The sequence below is a fragment of the Ictidomys tridecemlineatus genome, chromosome 9, assembly GCF_052094955.1.
Source record: "Ictidomys tridecemlineatus isolate mIctTri1 chromosome 9, mIctTri1.hap1, whole genome shotgun sequence".
NCBI lineage: Eukaryota > Metazoa > Chordata > Mammalia > Rodentia > Sciuridae > Ictidomys > Ictidomys tridecemlineatus.
Window position 1 is genome coordinate 140,950,509 of NC_135485.1, and position 21,782 is coordinate 140,972,290.

At 34.5% G+C, this 21,782-nt stretch overlaps 1 long non-coding RNA gene across 1 annotated transcript in view; it reads right to left on the bottom strand.

The window, feature by feature from the left end:
* Window positions 1–20,565, bottom strand: part of LOC120892597 (uncharacterized) — a 163,578-nt gene extending 143,013 nt beyond the window's left edge. The window contains exon 1 of the long non-coding RNA XR_013426165.1: window positions 20,086–20,565. This is a non-coding gene — a long non-coding RNA (uncharacterized LOC120892597). The remainder of the gene's footprint in view (window positions 1–20,085) is intronic.
* Between the last annotated feature and the right edge of the window lie 1,217 nt (window positions 20,566–21,782).

Consider the following 21,782-nt stretch of genomic DNA (forward strand, 5'->3'; position numbering starts at 1 on the left):
CATCTAAGTAATTATTGGGTTAAAATGTAACCAGAATTTTGAATTATACCATTTATAATAAAATCATAAACAAAGCCATGTGTTTATGAGATCCAATAATAACAGTACTTGGAAAAAATACAAAGTTAAGAAATATATTTATTTTAAAAATAGAATATTTTAAATGAATAGATATTCAAACTGTTTTAAAAACTTTAAAATTTTAAACAAAATAGGCTGTTTTTAAAAGATAGATATACAAAGAAATATAATATAAAACAAAAACACAAATAATATAGTAGGCAAAAAAAATACCAATAATAACCACAATTACTAATATCTGATTCCTCAGTTGTGGTGAGTAGCCAGTTCTCATTCTAATTAATTCCTTCAGAAATTATTAGAGCTTTGGACTTTTTTAATATATTTTTTTCTGGAATTTAAGCTAGTCCTAGTAGAATTCATTAAAAGAATAGATACATTTCTAATAAGAGCCAATGTAATGTCATAAACTGTTATGTTAATCCATCAAGCAAGCCCAATAAAAATAGTTTTCTAATCTATTAAAAAACATTAGGAAAATACAGATACTGCAGAAATGGAAATTTGGGGGCAGGGGATTCTGATAGAATCTGCATGTTCATTTCTATTAGAAAATCCACTACAAAAAAAAATGGTGATACATAGGTAGCAATGGTCTCCAATCCCTAACCCCTTCAAAAAATGCTCTTGAAACCCTTTTCAGTTATTAGAAACAATATATTTAGGTGAGAAGGAGGGAAAAACAGGATAATGTAGACACATGAAGTTTCCTTTGATATTGGGTAATACATTTTATAAATAAGACCTTTTGGTAATTTAATAAATAACTACAGTCAGATGATACCTTCAAGACACAGGAAACAGGAGCAGGTTGTAGTAAATGAATGATTTTAGAGCCAAGAAGATCTGGTTTTGAATCTCAGTTCTGCCACTTATTAGTTAGGTGCTGTTAGTCGAGATTTCTAACCTAAGTCTTAGTTGCACCCATAAAATAACATAATAATCCTTGGGCAACATCCTAGAAATAAAGCGTAACGTAAATATAGACATTAAGGATAATGTAAGTATTTAAAGATAATGAAAACAATTAGCATGACGACCTGTGCTCAATAAATAGAAGATTTTTATTACTGCATGCTATTTGTAAATGCTAGTGTATTAATTATAACTTTTGTACAAGTGCACTAATACAGTCAGTGAGCACTATCAAGTGTCTGGTACTGTGCAGGAGATAAAGATGGAGGGCTGGACAAGGCTGACAAGGTCCTGCTTAGCAACTTAAATGTCATAGTTCTGGAGGTTTCAGCCAATGGCTTTGGGGCCTGTGGCAAACAGAACATCATGGTAGGAAGTGCGTGGTGGAGAAGGTCCGTTCATATCATGACTACCAGAAAGCAAAGAGAGAAGAAGGAGTGTGTGCCTAATGTTCCCTTCAGGACATGCACCAAATGACCTAACTTCCACCAAATGCTGCCTCCAAGAAAGACCCTCCCATCTCTCAACCCATCTTCATCTGCTGAAGGCATCCAAGCCTTCAGCAGATGAAGCATTGAGGGACATTTAAGATACAAACCACAACATCCTCCAAATCTATACCCCACCTTCTGCTCTGAATAATGGAACATTAGTCTCAATATTACCAAAAAGTTTACTGATTTATCAAAAACCTTGGCTTTTATTTCAAAGATCCTGGAAATCCACCAGAGAGTTTTAGACCACATGGTGAAACCAGATTTTCATTTTAGAAAAATATTCTGGTAATGGCGCAGAGGAGACCATACAATAGATATTTTCAATGGTGTAGCCAAGAGATGGTGTAGCCAGAGACATGGGAAGAGTGTGCTGATATAAGAACGTGTCAGAGAGAGCAATCAGTATGGCTGGTTTGTGTCTTAGACAATGGGGGGCCACTTTTATGATCAACTCATGCAGTGAATATAGGAATATCTTGGAGTAGAAACTAGAAAAAAGAAGAAAAACTGCATATTGTACGTGAACTTCATTTGTTTCTCATTTCACAAACCTGGGCAACTTGATAATTTATGGGAAAATGAGGTCCCTGAAACTACATCTCAGACATTATGCCCTCCAGGAGGCCTTCCCAACACAGGAAAAGCCAACTCTCCCCTCCCCTGGATTTCCTGTACATTCCTTAATTATCAGCTGTTCACTCTGTCACAACCCATCATTTACCTGTCCCTCCAACTGTGTGCTTCTTGGAATCAGAGCTCAGGTTTCATCTGTACGTGCTTATCCATAAACAGAAAAATGCCAGGCACACGGAGCAGGTCGTCTATACACACTGAGTTACATTTCTTAAGACAGTTTCTTGTGGGTCAAGATCTGTAACGTTTCAAATGTCATCTTTACATAACTAGGTTTACCAATTTGAAGTGCCGGTGAAAACGTTAAGGGATTTTTTCCTAATAGTTGAAAAACCTGTTTGAAACCCATCAATTACCAGCTGCATGACATTGAAAATGTATTTCTTTTAACTTTATGAGTCAGATCTCATGTATAAAATAGGCATAATGAACTCATTCCATCAAACATGTACCTAGGATTAAGATGAGATAAAACCCCTAATAGCAGTTGTCAAAATCATAAAAGGACATAAGCATAAAAGTTATATATTCTTAAAGAGAATTATTTTTTTAAATCATGTATGGTAATCTTTTCATACTTTCCAAAGTGTATACAATCTGTTTGTACCTTTTAATATATATTTTATAAGTTAAAATACAGGAATAACAGCAACTGATACTTGAAGGCCATCTATTCTTCTGTTTTCATGTCCATCATGAGTCAATCCTTTGTCATTGAACCCTCTACTATTTACATAATTCTACAAATTACAGACTTTATTCTGAGCTGGATTAGGATGAGAAACAATTAATTACCAATGAAATTTATACTTGCAAATCACAAGATCATTAATTAAAACAATGATTTTAGAAGCTGGTCTTACCCACTCTTCAATTTCAGAGTTTGAGATCAAAAAAGAGATTATTTAAAATGTTAAATAAAAAGATGCTCAGCAATCTCCAATCCCCACTGACATAAGAACCCACCATACAAATTACAAATTACATTTCATAAAAAGCTATTTAATTTTATCCTCAAAATACAAAAATGAAAGCAATTAGCATCATCTGATTAAAATAATGGTGTAGCATACTTGATCATATTTGCTCATGACTTTTCTTCATATTTTTTCTTGCTGGGTTATGAAATGAAATAGTCACCTCACCTGCAGAGGAGAGCTTGAGCTAAAGGTCAAGGCTTCCTGCAACAGCCTCGGTAAACACTCTTAATGTCATAAATTGTTCTTCCATTTTTTAGAGATTTAGAAGGATGGGTTGAGTGGAGAAATAACCATAGTGATGAATTCCCTTAAGAGAGACTGAGTGGTTTGAATTTGTTAGAAAATGTGATTGAAAATAAGCTTCAGGAGCTTATTTTTAGCCTATAAATGCATAGTTTCTAATTCCACTTTCATATCTCTAAGAAGAAAAAACACAGAACTGCTGGGTCATTTCTCTGACTTTTACAGCACATAGAAGGTCCCCCAAATCATAATTTTTCAAAGTATTTCTGATGCAGAAGATGAGATACTGACCTTGATATTAAAAAAATAGTATCAAGGCAGCTAACAATGCTCATCTAAATTGAGGGATTAAGGCTATAAATTCTAGTTCTGTAGGAGATCTATAATCTCCAATTTGGGGAACAATAATTTCATTTTTATTTGCCTGTCCAACGTCTATGACCCAGATTAACTTGACAGTTTTATGAGGCACAGTAATTCTGTCCAACTGAATACAACAGCACAGGGATTATCTTCCAAGAACCTGTAACAAAATTAGAATATCATTGAAATATTCAGCAATCCTATTAATGATATTATTCTGTTCTCAGATTAAAGCATCCTTCATGTATTAAATATAATGATCTCTAGTAAGCAAGTGAGCCCTGGCTTTAGATAGCTTAGGGATGTGATCTTGTCTCTTGGTGAACAGTAATGCACCATGCTACAAAGGAGTGGTCACGTGGAAGTCTGGATGAATGCGATGGTTTATGGTCTAGTTTGGGAGTTGTGTCAAACTGTAGGAAATACACTAGTCCTCACCCAGGAACAAAGGTGGTGCCGCTCGTCTGTAACTGTGTACTTATGTGCCACTAACAGACTTTTCCAGGTGCCACTCATTCTCTTCTCTATCCAAAATTTTACTTTACAAAAAGAAATGCCTAAAAGAAGAAGGAAATTGTTTGTTTCTTAAGTGTTTGTAAAAGTCATAGAAATGATTTACTTTTTTATTTTTTGCTGTGTCTTGAGTGTGATGAGTGCCTAAGAAGCTTGATGGTTACTGGTCAGAAGCCTGTGGAGAAAGGGCAGGCAAGACTCCCGTCTGGAGGGCTAATGTTACTCTGAACGGAAAACCACATGTTGGACGGAGGCAGGGTCAGTGCATCAGAGGCTACTGTCCATCTTGCTAACCGTGCAACAATAATAACAATCCTCCAGAGCATAGATGGAAAAGGTGAGCAGGTGTTGAGAGCCCAGGTGGAAGCAGGACCCTTGAGTGCAAATAGTGCCTCCCAAAGGGCCATCTGCTACCTCAGAAGGAAACAGGCAACACCTGCCCACCAAGAGGGACAGTGCGTAGGTGATGGATGCAGGGCAGTAGGGAGCGCTGGGTTTAGAGAGCCCTTGGCTGTGCTTCACTTTTCTTCTGTTTTATCTTCTTTTCTCTTTCAGATACTAAGGCAGAAGAAGAGTTTGGGCTTGTGGAATAAAAAAGGAAACCTACCAGGTAAAACATGGAGATGCATCGCCCAGGTTTTTGTTGATTATGGGTTTCTGGCTTAGAAAAAGAGCACATTTTAAATCCACTTATGGCTATGATTGTTATCATTATTTTGAGATTCTACCTTCCAATGTATGAGTGTTTTTATACAATCCATGGGAAATTTACCCATGTGTTTGGGAACAAAATAAAATTTTGTACAGCTATTATTTTTCATTAAGAAAACTGCAAACATGTGGGATCTATTTATACAAAAATAGATAAACCACAAATGAGTCATTTTAAATTAATATGAGTGCTAGAAAAAAATCATTTTATGAAATTGGCTAATATACATTTTAAATAATTTTTTTATAATTTCATGGTACATGGTACAGAGAAATTAAGTTACTTTAATAGTCAATATGTCAATATCTCCTATCAGGTTTTGATGGGCCATATGAGTTAAGAAGCATTGAGAACAAAGAAATATCCTGGCTCACAGTAAATAATATTAAGATGAGCCAATTATTATCCCCTATACTTGAATGTGAGCAGCAGGGGAACAAATACTTGTGTTTACTCACTTCTAGATTCTCCACACCCAGAAAACTGCCAGACTAAGAGTAACCAATAAGTTTATGATGAAGGAGTAAAGGAGTAGGAGAGAGGGAAGGAAGAGGAGAAGAAGGAGTCTTTGTTTTAGTAAGAGGTCAGTTTATGTGTAGTCATGCTGCTGCAAGGTCATTATGTTGCTGACATGTGGCCATTCAGATGTATTTGAATACCTTTTCTGTTTCAGTTCTTTATCGAATAGCATTCATTCTTCAGCTTTTCCATGGTTATGTCTATGATTCATACCTCATACACTGGGGTAAATTTTGACCAATTGTTAACTTAAATTTTAAATTTTTGATATGCAACTCTTTATTTCACCTTTTATTTATTTTAGAAGAGAACCTGTATACTACCGGTGTGAAAGATAGAATGGCACAAAAAGACAGAAAAATGTGAAAGATCTAAAATATTTTGTATTTTCCTTCAGGAAATATAAAATATTTTGGAATGTCATGAAATGGTCCTCTTTGCTAGAAATGCCATTTTCATCATGGATAAATGATGTCATAGACATTTCCAGGTACCCGCTTTTATAACATTGTCAAAGGAGATGAACCTTTAAATAACAATGACTCCTGAGAAGCCAACTGTGGACTTTTGGTTTCAAGATAATGATGAAAAGGGATTCTGAACCTTTCACTTAAACATCTTCTAAAACAAGAAGAACAAACACAGGCAATGTCTTTGTAAAAACAGAAAATGTCTTAGCATGAAAACTAACTGGAAGGAAGAGCCATGAGAAAGGGAAAAAAAAATCCCTATTTCAAATGTTCTGCAAATAGGTAAAAAAAAAAAAAAAGGAACAAGTTTACCCCAGATCCTGAAATTCAGGGAGGTAAGAATAATTCTTACTACTATGACATTTTTAAGAATTTATGGTTAGGAATCCAATTAGAACCAGTCAGCATGAGCCACAGTGACCTAGAGTTGTCTGGCACTGAGGTCTCTCTCTCTCTCTCTCTCTCTCTCTCTCTCTCTCTCTCTCTCTCTCTCTCTCTCTCTCTCTCTCTCCTTCCTGATGTCATGTTCTGAGCTGCTTTTTTCTCCATACCCTTCCACCATGATATCCATAATCCTTTTCCTCACCTCAGACCCAGAGCAATGCATTCAGTCATCTGTGGACTGAGATCGCTAAAACTTTGAGCCCCAGACAACTCACTGTTACACTGGTTTACAGTTAATTTTTAGCAATTTTGTAACAATGTCACTGAGTTGGTCCTCTCATTTTGTAGTTCCAACGTCTTCTTCAAAGAAGAAGCTCTTAGGTAAAACTCCCTTTTTTGTCTATTTTTGGATGCATCTCCAGACAGGGGAATGACAGTTTGCTGTGGGCACATAAACAAAAAACTTATTAATTTTCCCTTTCTCACCATTTTTTTAAATTATAAGGTCAATAATAAGGTCAATAATGACAATTTCCAAGGTTTATAAGTCAGAGCTAAAATTGAAAGTCTATAAGCAAAATTTTAATGACAAAAAGTTAAAACATGATTTTAAAGATGGACTACAAAATAAAACAAACAACCTGTCTATTGATTTTACAGTTTTGTAAAACAAAGTGATATGAAATTATATGCAAAAATACCACATGTCCTGAAATGTATTTACAAACCACTTCCAACAGTGTTTGAATATTCAACTCAAATTACCTCTGGAGAGTTATAGATGGTCACAAATGCTATGGATAAACTTCATATTGACCATCCTCGAAAATCAGAAAAGGAGGGATTTTCAAACTTATCCAAAGTAAACATAAAGAGAAATTAAATAAAAGTGATCAAAGGACTGCTTTTAGTCTTTTTTTAATACTAGCACATTTAAAGAAAAAAAGCATTTAAAATTTCCTAAAAATATTTTATATCTCTAGTAATGTTTACAACATAAGCTATTTTAATTATCTTACTGAAACTTAAATTAAAATATGCTAGCTCCAACATACAGGTTTTCATAAAACATTGATAAATATTTGAATAGGAATTATAATACTGATTAATATATTTTTTCAATGTGTGATTATAAGAATAATAAGGATACTTTAATGAATTCATGAATAATGAACACTTGGGACTAATGTCAGGGGAAAAAATTAAAGCACATCAGTATGATAATAACAATGGATAATTGAGTTAAGATTACATGGAGAACTTTTCTTCCATTCTTTGTCACATAAGTTACTTAATTCACAAACAGAAAACCCAATACAGATGATTCAGCAAGTATGTGTCATATACAAGAACATTTTCTCCAAAAGTATTTATGGGTCTAGTTAATATGTAAACAAGTTACTATATTTCATCAGTCTTAAAATGCTCAGCCATAAGTATATACTAAATGTATAATAGTATGAAGCATGATAGAAACATTATAGTGCCATACTGTAGCACATTCCTTATCATAAATGACTTAAAGTGCTTGGAAATTTCTCCTGCCTCTGTACTTTTTTTTTCTTTCCTTCAATGACAACAACAAAACTGTATAATTTGTAAAATTAATTTGAAAATTCAAACTGTCAGCATCTTTTCAATATCAGGAAATCAAACCACTCTAGGCCAGAAATTGCTATATGTCAGGCATCCTCTGGAACCAAACAGAGGTTCAGATCTTTACACACTGGGGTGATCAATCAATAAAGGATGAAGGTTTGCCTTTAAAATTTTTGAGTACACAGTTCCTTTCGGTGCAAAAACTGCCTCCAAATTCCTTTTAATTGCTTAAATGTGTCATATTCACCTACTTTTTACTGGGGAAAGCCTGAACTGACCTAAACTGAAGGCAAGTGTTTTTAGGTTGCTCACAGAAATCCTTGGTTGTTAATATAATGTGTGTGCATGTTTTGCAGAGCTATATACAAAAAGGTTCAACTGTTTCTGAGAAATATTTCTTTCTCTAAGCTTGTGACATTCTTACCTCACATGCCTATCCTCTTATATCACTGAAGTTGAGGATCCTGGCTTTAGACTCAGATTATTTAGTTGAAATCCCAGTTCTGACACGAGTTGTAGAACTTTGGGAAAATCAGCTGACCTATTTGAATCTTCGTGGGTGTGTATATAAATATATGACTGATAAACATATATTATATTTATACACTCAGTCAGCTTCTTGTGAGAAAAACAGAATCACTGCAAGCCTTGTGGGCTCATTGAAGTTTTTAATGGGTTAAATCTGTCCAGAAGAATTTTTATTTTTATTAGCTCAAAGTCAACTAATTTAGTACCTAAATTGCATTTGAAACAAACAAACAAAAATCTTTCCCATGTAATATAAACTAATTAAGAGTAATTAACTATCAACTTTACACTGTCCTATTAACTAGAACAATGTTGTGTTTATCAGAGGGGTAGTACATGGCATGATATACTAAGGGTTACCCAAGGAATGGTCTCTTCATTTGAGTGTTAAGTGAATTTAAGAGAATATACCCAAACTCTTTTTTTTATAAAATTCTTTTTCCAAAAATCCATCTGAAAAATATAATTATAAGTGTATCAACAAGAATTCATGTCTTTATGATGTAAAAAGTCTATGCAATAAAAATGTTCAAATGATGATTTATTATACTATGACATCATTATTATATCTTGTCAAGTAGGAAATGTAGCCCAATAGAGAAATAATGTTTATAAATATTCCTGAGTAGAGAAAAAAAATCCCATAAAAAAGCATGCATGTTACCATTTGTGTTTAATAGTATACAGTAAAAATATATGTAATATGTGCACATAATTCTTTAATTCTATCTTTTGGACATGGTCTTTTTCTCTGCTGATTTGGGAGTGTAGACAAGGATGAAGAAGCCACTTTCACAGTCACACTGAGCCTGCTATGACATTGGTCCACACCCCCAGGCTGTGATAGTAGCAAGTTGCTCAACTTGGCTCTGCCTCAGTTCAGTATCTCTAATAGGGGGACCTCTGCAGGTCTCCTCTGAGGATTGAATGAGATAATGCTTGAAAATACTCAGTACAGGTCTAATACAGAGAGAATAAAGCTCAATTTTTAACTATTAATTCATCAAATGGCCAAAGAAGGGTGAAAGAGCAACATGGATAATATATTGACCTAGAATATCTGAGAGGCATTTCTCACAATTTGCTAACAAATTAGTTAATAACTGGGCTGGGAGTTAACTCAGTTAACTTGCCTAGTATAGGTTCAATTCCCGGCATCCCCCACAACCCAACACATACACATACAAAGCAGTTAACAACTCAACCTAAACTCTGTTTAGCCACTCCATAATGAATATTTTTGGCTTGCCCTTTCCAATACAAAATTACATTATTTAAATCTTACCTAGTTTACAGTGTTATAGAGAAGAAAAATGAGTGTCAACAAATGACATGGAAAATAAGAACAAATAGTGTGGAGCTTAATTAATCTTGGTAGGAAATAATCAGTGCATTGAAAAACCGACACTTTCTAAAAGTGAAATTCGGTATTCATTTCAAAACAACCTAAGAACCAAAGGGTCTGAGATGGCAGAGTAGAGAAGGAATTCACTTCTCACTTGCTCTACTGTTTGGAATTGAAATGGCAAGAATGCTGCTTCATAATGAGGTGAGTGTCAGAAGAAAATCATCACAAATCACTATTTTTCTGTCAGAGATTCACAAAATTCTAGATATTCTGGCGTGGTGCACAGAGGATATGGGGAATACCCTGCAGTTGACAGCAGCCATGGTGCTGTGTCTTCACAAAGGGAGAGAGAGACAGTAGACAAATCTGGCCCACAAACACCTGTGGAAAGCAGAATGTACTTAACTGAAACAAAGACGGCACAGGAAACCGGCATTTGAAGTGTGCTCCATGTTTTCCAACTTGTAAGTGAACAACTGAGGTGGAGATCTAACCGGAGGAGTTTGAGCGGAATCTTGTCCCAATGGGAACTCAAGAGTCCTTGGCAAATCCTGACACTCTGTCACACAGTGCTGCTGTGTGACCAAAGCACACCTGGCAAATCATGATCCCCAAACAGAGAAGAGGGGATCCAGTGGGGTTTAAGGCACAGGTACACAGGAAAGTGCAAGCTGCTCTTCCTTTGAATTCTGTAGTGCAAACAACTAGCTAAAAGCATCAGGGAAATTGAACAAGATTACATTTAGGGACAGAGACTTTAGATTTGCTGGCAGGGAGGTTAAAGGAAACCTGTCATGCACCTTCTATCCAAAGTGGTCTGTCATCCTGCCCAACAAAGAGAACTCTGGGGACATGTTAGTAACCCAGACACGTCTCAAGGTTGACATGTACCCAGCCCCAAGGATACAAGGATTTAATTACTCCAGAGTAGATACCCCAAACAAGGTCCAAAAGTTCTATTTAGAGCTCAACCCAGCAACCATAACTTCCCAAGTAGACACTTGCAAACAGGCAATCTGAGCTTTGGGATAAAAAGCCTGGCTAATACTGACGTGTGTGTTCAGAGAGAACACCAATTAAATTAAGATCAAATCTGGTTGGGCTGGGGATGTGGCTCAAGCGGTAACGTGCTCGCCTGGCATGGGTTCCATCCTCAGCACCACATAAAATAAAATAAAGATGTTGTGTCCACCAAAAACTGAAAAATAAATATTAAAAAATTCTCTCTCTCTCTCTCTCTCTCTCTCTCTCTCTCTCTCTCTCTCTCTCTCTCTCTCTCTTAAAAAAAAAAATCAAATCTGGTGATCTGAGTCATCTCTTCCAAGCCCAGAAAGGGTCAGAGGATAGACTGTCATATTCCACTCTCCTCCCCCAGCAAATGGTCTGAGACCTCCAGAAGAGGTGTGAGCCGGAGCTGGCCAGCCAAGAAAGAAGTAAAACCCTGCAGCAAAACTGCATACAGGCGTGCCCGGAAGAGTTTGACCACTTTTTGTCGGAGCTGAGAATAAACAAACTGCACAGTATCTGAACCCCCAGAATGAAGTCACTCTATTTCAAAAACCTCAGCAAGAAAAACTCACAAACAAACAGTCTTAACTCCTCCAAAGCCCAGAATCAAAGCAGTGAGAAAACAGCTGACAATAGAGTCAAATATAGTTTAAGAGCAATTTTACTTTCATAATTATCTAATTTCTTAACCAATTCAACAAAATCAACTCAATTTACCATTCAGATTAGTGGACTGTTGGAGAACATAGTTTTTTTGTTTGTTTGTTTGTTTGTTTTTGTTTTTATTTATTTATTTTTTTAAGAATTATTAGTATAAGGCACTCTTCGGAAGCAGTTGCAATTACTGGGGGTTAGTACCTCCTCTCAATGAAGAAAGAGACTAGACATAGTAGTCAATTCAAATTGAGTAAAAATATTGACACCAAGACATTTGTTCAACCCGGGACATATAGCATAGTTAAGGCAGCTCACTAAAATATCCCATATATAAAAGTAGAAATCACCTCAGAAGATAGATAGAAATACTAACAATGTGAAAAGCAAATGAACAAGGTACCCCAAATAGTTCACAACTCAACTAAACCTATGAACAGTACAGTGGAGGAAATGTCAGGAAAATAATTTAGAAAAATAATAATTGAAATCTTCAATGAACTAAAGAAGTTAGAAGAATGAACTAAGAGAGAATATATAGGAAGTGAAAGAACTTTTCAATAAAGAGAGTGATTCTGAAAAAGAACCAAACAGATATTCTGAAAACAAAGAATTCAATAAAACAATTCAAAAATTCAGTTGAAAGCGTCACCAACAGATTACACCACATAGAAGACAGATCCTCAGGCCTCAAAGAGAAAGTATATGATCTTAAAAAATAAAGTTAACAATAAAGGTGTTAAGACCGTCACCAGAATATTTAAGAAATCTGGGATAACATCAAGAGACCAAATCTAAGAATCATTGTCAGAGAGGAAAGAACCAAAAAAACTAAAGAAAGTACAACATTTTCAATGAAATAATATGTGAAAAATTTTCAAACCTTAGGAATAAGATGAAAATCCTAATACAATAGGCATTTAGAACTCCAAAGAGACAAGGTAATATTTATTCCAAAACACATTATAATTAAAATGTCTTATAAACAAAACAAAATAGAATTCTAAAACACACACACACACACACACACACACACACACACACACCAATCAAACAAACAAAAAACAGCAGGTAACATTTAGAGGTAAACAAAATAGACTTTTTACTGATTTCACAACCCAGACCCTAAAACCAGAAGGGCTTGGAATAATACATACTAAGCCTTGAAATATAATCGTTACCAAACAAGATTGTTATATTCAGCAAAACTATCCTTCAGAGATGACGATACAATAAAAACTTCCCATTATAAGCAGAATCTAAAATAATTAATAATCACTAAGCCAACACTACAAAACCTATTCAATAAAATATTTTATGCAGAAGAAATGGCAAAGAAATATGAGAATATGAGAAATATGTATGGATAAATCTCACTAGAAGGATAGTCAAGTAAAGGAGAACAAAATCTGAATTAAGCATTAGAAATAAATCAAAATGGCAGAAAATGAAAATCATCTCTTTATAGTAACACTGAATGTAAATGTTTAAAGATCCCAATAAAAAGACCAGATTGGCAGAATACATTAAAAAATAAGACCCAACCATATGCTGTTTACAAGAGACTCACCTTACAGACAAAGACATCTGCAAGATGAAGGTGAAAAGATGGGAAAAGGATATGATGCAAATGGAGATCTAAAGCCAGCAGCTGCACCTACTTTCAAATCTTACAAAGCAAAATTGAAGACAAAATTAATTAGAAGAAAAAAAGAAGGTCATTTTATACTGATTAAGGGAATCATTCAACAACAAGATATAATGATTGTAAATATTTATTCCCCAAATATTTGTGAACCTACTCAATATAAAGAATCAAATAGACCCCAATATGATAATACTGGGTAACTTCAAAACACCACTCACACCAGTAGATAGGTCATATAAACTAAGTAAAGGCATCTCCAAATTTTAAAATGCTATTAATCAAATGAACCTAAGAGACATCTACAAAATAATTAATCCATCAACAACTGAATTCACTTCCTTCTCAGCTACCCATGAAACCATCTCTAAAACAGACCATATTTTTCAAAGCAAATCTTGGAAAATTTTTTAAAAATAGAGATAATTATTTGCATTCTTTTTTGATCATAAAGGGATGAAAATAGAAATAAATCACAAGATAAAATGCAGAAATTATCTTAATACCTGGATATTAAATAATACATTTTGAATGATAAATAGGCCATAAAAGAAATCAGGGGAGAATTTTTTAAAATTCCTAGAGAAAAAAGTTATAAAATATCAAAATTTATGGGACAGAACTAAGGCAGTTCTAAGAGAAAAGTGATATCATTGAGTATTTTCACTAAAAAATAAAAATAAAAAAAAAAAAGGAAAAGAAAGACCCAAGTGGGCTGGGGCTGTAGCTCAGTGGTAGAGCACCCACCTCGAACGTAGGAGGCACTGGGCTTGATTCTAAGCACCACATAAAAATAAATAAAGATACTGTGTCTAACTACAACTAAAAAAAAAAAAAAGAAAGAAAAAAAGACCCAAGTAAATAATCTAAAAGATTACACTTCAAGACCCTAGAAAAGAAAAACAAAAACTAATCCTAAAATTAGTAGAAGACAGAAAATAATTAAAACCAGAGTCAAAATTAATGAACTTTAGAATAAAAAAACTCAATGACACAACGAGTTGGTTCTTTGAAAAGATAAACAAGTTTGATAAACCCTCAGTCAAACTAACCAAAAGAAGGAAGACCAAAATAAAAGAAAATTAGAATTGAAAAAAGAGACATCACCAAAGATGTTTCTAAACTCCATAAGGTCATTAGAAACTGTTTTGAAATTTATACTCTAAGTAAAATGGAAAACAGATAATATTGACAAATTTCTGGACAAATATGACCTATTTAAATTGAAAAACTAAACAGACCAATATAAAACAATGAGATTGAAGCAACAATTTAAAACCTTCCAACAAGAATATCCAAAGACCAGATGAATTCTCAGCCAAGTTCTACCAAACTTTTAAACAACTAAAGTTAATCTTCTTCAAATTATTCCATGAAAGAGAAAGAAACAGAAAACTATCCAAGTCATTCTATGAAGCCACTATCAATACCAGTCTAAGACACATCAAGTAAGTAAAACCACAGACCGATATCACTGATAAACATAGAGGCAAAAATCCTTAATTAAATATTGGCAAATCCCATTAAAGAACACATTAAGTTGGTATACCTTGATCAAGTAGGTTTCACCCAAGGATGCATGGTGGTTTCAACATACACAAATCAATAAGTATAATCCACTGCATAGATAAAATTAAAGAAAAGAATCACATGATCATCTCAATAGATATGGAAAAGACTTTGACAAAATCTAGCCCCCATTCATGTTAAAAATTCAGGAGCAACTAGGAATTGAAGGAAATTACTTCAACATTTTAAAGGATATATATAATGAACACAAAAACATCCTCATACTGAATTGGAGAACAGCTAAAAGCATTTTCTCTGAAATTAGTTACAAGACAAGAATCCTACTCTCACAACTCATGTTCATTGTAGTTATTGAAACTGTTGCCAAAGCAAACAGTCAAGTGAAGGAAATTAAAGGGATTCAATAAGAAAAGAAGAAATCAAATTATCTGTTTGTTGACAACATCAACCATATCTAGAAGACCAAAAATCTCCACCAGAAGACTTCTACAGCTGATAAACAAGTTCATAAAGTAGCAGGATACAAGAAGAACACACAAAAATACAAATGCAGGATACAAGATGAACACACAAAAATTAATAGTTTTCCTATACTCCAATAATGAATCTGCTGAGGAAGAAATCAGGAAAACTATCCCATTCACAATAACATCAAAATAAATGAGATGAAATGAAATATGATATGATACAATACAATACTTAGGAATAAATCTGACCAAGAGGGTGAAAGACTTCTATAATGAAAACCAGAGAAAACTGAAGAAACAAATTGAAGAAGACCTTATAAGATGGAAAGATGCCCCATGTTCTTGGATAGACAGAATTAATTTCAAAATGGCCATACTACCAAAAGCATTATAAAGATTCCACACAATCACCATCAAAATTCCAATGACATCATTCACAGAAGTCAGAACAAAAAACAGTCCTGAAATACATTTGGAAAAATAAAATACACGAGAGAGCCAAAGAAGACTGATGCTTAAGGAATCACAATACTTTTCTCAAATTATACTACAGAGATATAATAACAAAAACAGCATGGTGTTACCATTAATATAGACACAAAGACCAATAGAATAGAAAAAAAGCACAGAGAAAACCTACATATATACAATTATCTGATATTCAACCAGGGTGCCAAAAACATATGGTAGAAAAAGATAGCCTTTTAAACAAATGGTGTGGGGAAAACTGGATATCCATGTGCAGAAGAATAGAACTAAATCCCCATCCTTTATCCTGCAAAAAGTCAACTCAAAGTGTATCAAAAACCTAGGACTTGGAACAGAAACTTTACAACTGCCAGAAAAAAACAGATTCATCAGTTCAACGTATTGGCATAGGCACCAACATCTTAACAAGACACCTAACACTCAGGAAATAAAACCAAGAGTCAATGAGTGGGACAGCATCAAATTAGGAACTTTCTGCATAAGAACGTAAACAGGTAAGAGCATGAAGAGAGAGTCTACAGAATGGGAAAAATCTTTACCAGTTATTCCTCTGACAGAGAATTAATTTGCAGAATATATAAAACTCAAAACTTAACACCCCCTGCCCCAAACCCCAAATAATCCCATAAATAAATGAGAAAAAGAAGTAAACAGACATTTCTCAAAAGAAGAAATCCAAATGGCTAACAAATATATTTTTTAAATATTCAACATCTCTGGCAATTAGGGAAACTCAAATCAAAGTTATATTGAGATTTCACCTCACTCCAGTTAGAATGGCAGTTATACAAATCATAATAAATGCTGGCAACGTTTTTAGGGGAAAAATACATTCAAACATTGTTGCTTGGATTGCAAATTAGTACTTCCACTTTGGAAAGCAGTATGGAAATTCCCCCAAAGACTATGAATGGAACCATCATATGACCCAGCTATCCCCCCCAAAAAACTGAAACCACCCTTCTGTAGTGATACAGGCACATCAATTTGTTATTTTAGTTGTCATTGGACACTATACCTTTATTTTTTATTTATGTATTTTTGTGTGGTGCTGAGGATTGAACCCAGTGCCTCACACAGGCGAGGCAAACACTCTGTCACTGAGCCACAATCCCAGCTCCCACACATCAATGTTCACAGCAGTGCAATTCACAATGGCCAAACTATGAAATCAACCCAGATGTCTGTGAATAGATGAACAGATAAAGAAAATGTGGCATATATACACAATGGAGTCGTTTTACTCAGACACAAAGAATGAAATTATGGCATTTGCTTGTAAATGGATGGAACCAGAGAACATCATGCTAAGTGAAATACGCTGGACTCGGAAAGTCAAGGGTTGAACTTTTTGATCATATTCAGAAGCTAGAGTGATATAAGGAAAAGAAAGGGGGGCATTCCATGAATACAAAGAATCTCTCTTACACTGCCCCAGAAATCATGGGTAGAGAAGAGGACCACGTCTGAGAAAAAGCAAGCCTTGAGACCAGAAAAGAACTTACAAATGCCTTGAACTATGAGCAAAGTTCTCACCAGTACAACTTCCATACCTGAATAAATTTCATCTTTTGAATTTCATAGGTTCCTACCTTTTTAAGACCTTAGCCATATAGTCATATTCTGGTTAAAAAAAAAAGACATTTGAAGCTTCATGATGGATTGAAAACATTCAGTTCATGAGCAACTTTCACAAATTCAGCAACAAGAATCCCATCTCCCCTTGGAAACACAGAATTTCTTTTTCCTTCAGTACTCTAGATCCAGTGAATTGTACTGGTAACTGGAGTGAATACGAACAATTAAAACATCTTCCCTCACCACTCTCCCTCTCCCCCACCACCTTCTCTCTGCCTCCTTTATAATCAGCTTTCAGTTCCAAATCTGAATATGAAGTTGGTTAGAAATTAGTGGGTATATAAAATTAAAATATGAATTATATATATATATATATATATATATACACACACACATATATATGGATATGTATATATATATATATATATTTGGATTTCTGTCCTCTCTGAATTTGGATGCAATTAAGAACTTGTTGGGAAAATAGATTGTCTAAGGAAATCCCACACTGAAGCCCACATACCTGCTTCCTGGCCCAGAATCTTCCAGGAACAAATTTGAGTCTGTTGCACCATTGAAATTCTCTGTAAGTTAATAAAGTGAAACTAGAAGATAGAACCTAATATCTATGTGATAGAAGCAGAATAATAAAAATCATAGTGTGGGTTTAACAAAATATAGTACTGAAATATCCTTCACTAGAAAAGGAAATTAAGAAACTGAAATACAAATGGAAGGCTTTGTGTAACACGGATCAGTTACAGCTGGCTCTAAATATCCCTTCCTCTTGAAAGGTGTCCTGACATTTTCAACTACATCTCCCCTTGATGCGTCTTTAGTGTCTCAGATATGCACCCTGAGGCACATGGCACATTGATGTATTCATTTCTTACAAGTTGGCCCCAGCAACTGTACCAGGAGGATCCCAGAACCAAACCATCCTTCCATGTCCTTGCATAATTAGCACCTAGCCATGAACATGAAACACGTAGTCAATATATAGCTGAATTAATAAATGAATGAATGGCTAAATCATGCCTAATACAATGAAGACCTACAAGAAACAAAACACATGATTTTCTCTCCTATCCCCTAGTTCTGAGAAGATAATGAACTGTTTTCTTTAGAATTTTATTGACTTTCTTTATCTGATGTAATATGTATTTTATGCATATATTCCTTTGAGAATAATTTATTTACCTATTAACCAAACCAAATAATCACTGCTGCTTAAATTCTTGTAGAATCAAATATTACAGTTTTAACCCAGAAAGTGTTTAATCTGGAAGCTTCCTTTCATATTTTTCTAAGAGATCATTTTCTATATCTTATTTATAAAGATAGAAACCCCTGAAGCAAAACAGATTAAATCTTTAATAAATTGTAAAATATATTTATACTCAGCCCATGATTAACTTGGAAACAAATTTAGAGTCATTGTAGTCATATAAAATAACTAACACTATATAGAACATGAATTTAACAAATTTAAATTCATGAGAAAGACAAAAATAATAGGCAATAAAAATAATCCCATTTATGTAAAATTCTTACTGCTTTCTAAGGTACTTCTGATACATTAACTCTTGATCTTTACAAGTATTCAATGCATTATTTCTATTTTGCCAAGACATAAACTGAGCCTCTGTAAATTAAAGGACTAGTTTGCATTCTTGCAAATTTTAAGTGGCAGAGTTGGAACTAAGCTCAGGCTCCTGATTCATAACTCATTTCTCATTGTTCTATACTACAGTATATCTTTGTTACATAACAATTTTGATAAATAAATATATTTTAAGCATATACTATATATATAGCTATTAATAATAATTCTATTTCAGTACTTCTCTGCAAAAATATTATAATGCATGAGTGTGAAGTTTTTGAAGTGTGAACCGATAAAAGTATAAACCAATATTATTAAAATTCACAATCTATGGCATTTAAAAATTGATTTGTCTCGATTGATGGAGAATCCAATTTAGGTTAAATAACTATGTTTATGAAATTACTTCAAGATTTATTGACTGAAGCATGATAACTCATCAAGTAGAGTTGAGCTTGCAGGAATTTGAGCAGAAAAGTTAATTAACAATAATTTTAAAACTGCCAAAAGCTGCTTCAAGTTTGCCCTGCACTCTGCATACAGAGCAACACAGGGTGGGATTCAAAGAGAAAGCCATTCCCTCAAACTGTTTACTTTTATGTCATTGAACTCATTATTAAAAATAAGTGAGCAGTATTGATTTGGATGGTTTAATAATTCAAAATGGTTAAAGGCAATAACAGCACTTGAACAGACAAATATTTCCTATTATTGTTTATTACCAACTTTAACAGTAATGACTCAATTAATCCAGGCATGGTTTCCCAAGGCAAATTGAAATGCAATTATCAGACCAATAAGATGCTAGAGTCAGTAACATAAACTTCAGGCAGAAGATTTTACAAAGTGATATAATCAATATTGCATTCAAGATGGTATACGGTGGTGTTAGTTTGTCACAGAAAATACAGGAATACTTTACCTTTGAAAAAACAAAATAAAATATTTCAAAATCTATTGTTGAGATATTTGTTGCATCCCAAATAACTACTTTGCAACACAAATATGATTTTCAATAGCATACACATACATGCTTGGAGTGAGGAAATACACTACCGTTAAGAGGAAATTGTGGCTTAAATTTAGTAATACTAAGAAGGAATTTTAAATAGCCCTATCAACAAACAATTGTTGTATATTGCCTGTGTTGGAGAAATATCTGTACATGATTCTTATTCATAAATCCAGTCACAGCCATAATATTTAGTCTCTTATCAAATTTCCCTTTAAAATAATAGACTATTAATGCTAGTAGTTAATAGTTACTTCCACATTTGTCCTCATAGTTCCTTTACGATGGGAGAAAACAGAAGTGTTCTGACATACCTGTGATGGAGGAAATCATTCTGCCCTCCTGCAGCTCTTTCGGTTATTCATCTTGGGCTACGTTTAGTTTTCTCCATAAACTCGTACAATCCGTAATTCAGAATTACTGATTTTTTAAAAAACTGAAATGCCACAAAGCTATTAATTTAATTCAAATTCTACCTCAAACCAAAGGAAATCTATTATTCACTAATGGTGCAGGAAGCTTTGTGACTTTCTTCTTTTTTTTTTTTTAATTTGAAAGCATTCTTACATCCAACCATAGCATAAGAATAACTTCTAATTGGTTTTCTGCTCAAAGAGACTTATCTGTGGTTGGCAACCAAGAAGTAAGAATAGGATTTTTCTCCCACTCACAGCTTTAAAAATGAGAAGAAAATCTGATGTACAGAATACAGAAAATCTTTTTCAAATTTGATAAAGTTGTTAAAGAATTAATTTTTTTTCTTTAAGCTGTGATTGGTATGATGATGACCATTGTGTCTCAAGAAATACAAAAAAAATACAGAGTTCCAAGAAGTATAGTGAACATGGAATGCAGGAGAATCATGGAATTAAAATTCCATTGTGAGAATCTTTACGAAATTTAAAGAATATTGGCAAATGTTACATTTGTTAAAGATGTGATAGTGAAAAGCTATATAAAGGTAAAATTAATATTTGCATACACCCCAATTCCAGTCTCTGAGGTGACCAATATTAAGATTCTGGTGTGTACCTTCCGTTAATTTCTACACACACACACACACACACACACACACACACACACACACACACACACACTTCTCTCTCTTGTACTGCCCAGCTCCTCCTTCAGAAATTAAGACCTCATGGCCCCTGCTGTGGCTTATGCAATTATAAAACAGTCCTCAGCTGTCAGTTATCTCAGGGATGACCTCCGTGGAAGAAAACAGCCTCTTCAAAGCTCCGTCCCCTTTCAGGAGATGTCAGTATCTAAGACGGCTCCTGACGGGTGAAAAGGCCAGGCTCTCTTCCAATCCAGAACACATCCGAAAGACCATGGCAGCTCCAAACACTCACAGGAGGATGCATGAGGCTTTCACTGGTTCTTCATTGAAAATCTCCTTCTCCCTGATCCCATTTAAGTCCCTCTGTTCCACAAACGGGATGCCAAGGACACTCCTGATGAGTCCCTTCTTGGAGAGCTCACTGGGAGCTCTTCAATATTATGCCACTTCACGAAGAGCACCAGCGTCTCATCTTAACTGCCCACCCCTTGCCTTGTCTGGTCCTACGGTCCCCTCCTATATATACCGCAAACCCACACTACCTTATTATAGTTCAGCCTTAAATAGCTAATAGTCTTTCAAAGAAATATAATTGCACACAGAGAGAGAGAGAGATTTTCAGAGGCACTGAAAATGTGCCCAGAGAGTTACTTGGGCTGATGATCTTCGTTTCTTCTTAGAGATTTCGGGGCCTTACCCTAGTATCATCACCCTTTAGCCTAGAGAACTTACAGCATTTCTTAAACAAAGCTGACAGAAACTCTCAGCTATTGTCTCTGCAAGAATTTCTTAATTTTTCCTTCATTTTTGGAAAATATTTTTTGGTGAACATAGAGTTTGTTGATAGCTCTTTCTTTCCTCACTCTAAAGGTATGGCTTCCCTGGCATCTGGCCCTCAGTATTCAGGGAGAAATGCAATTTTATTTCCGCCCCTTTTTCTAAGTTTGA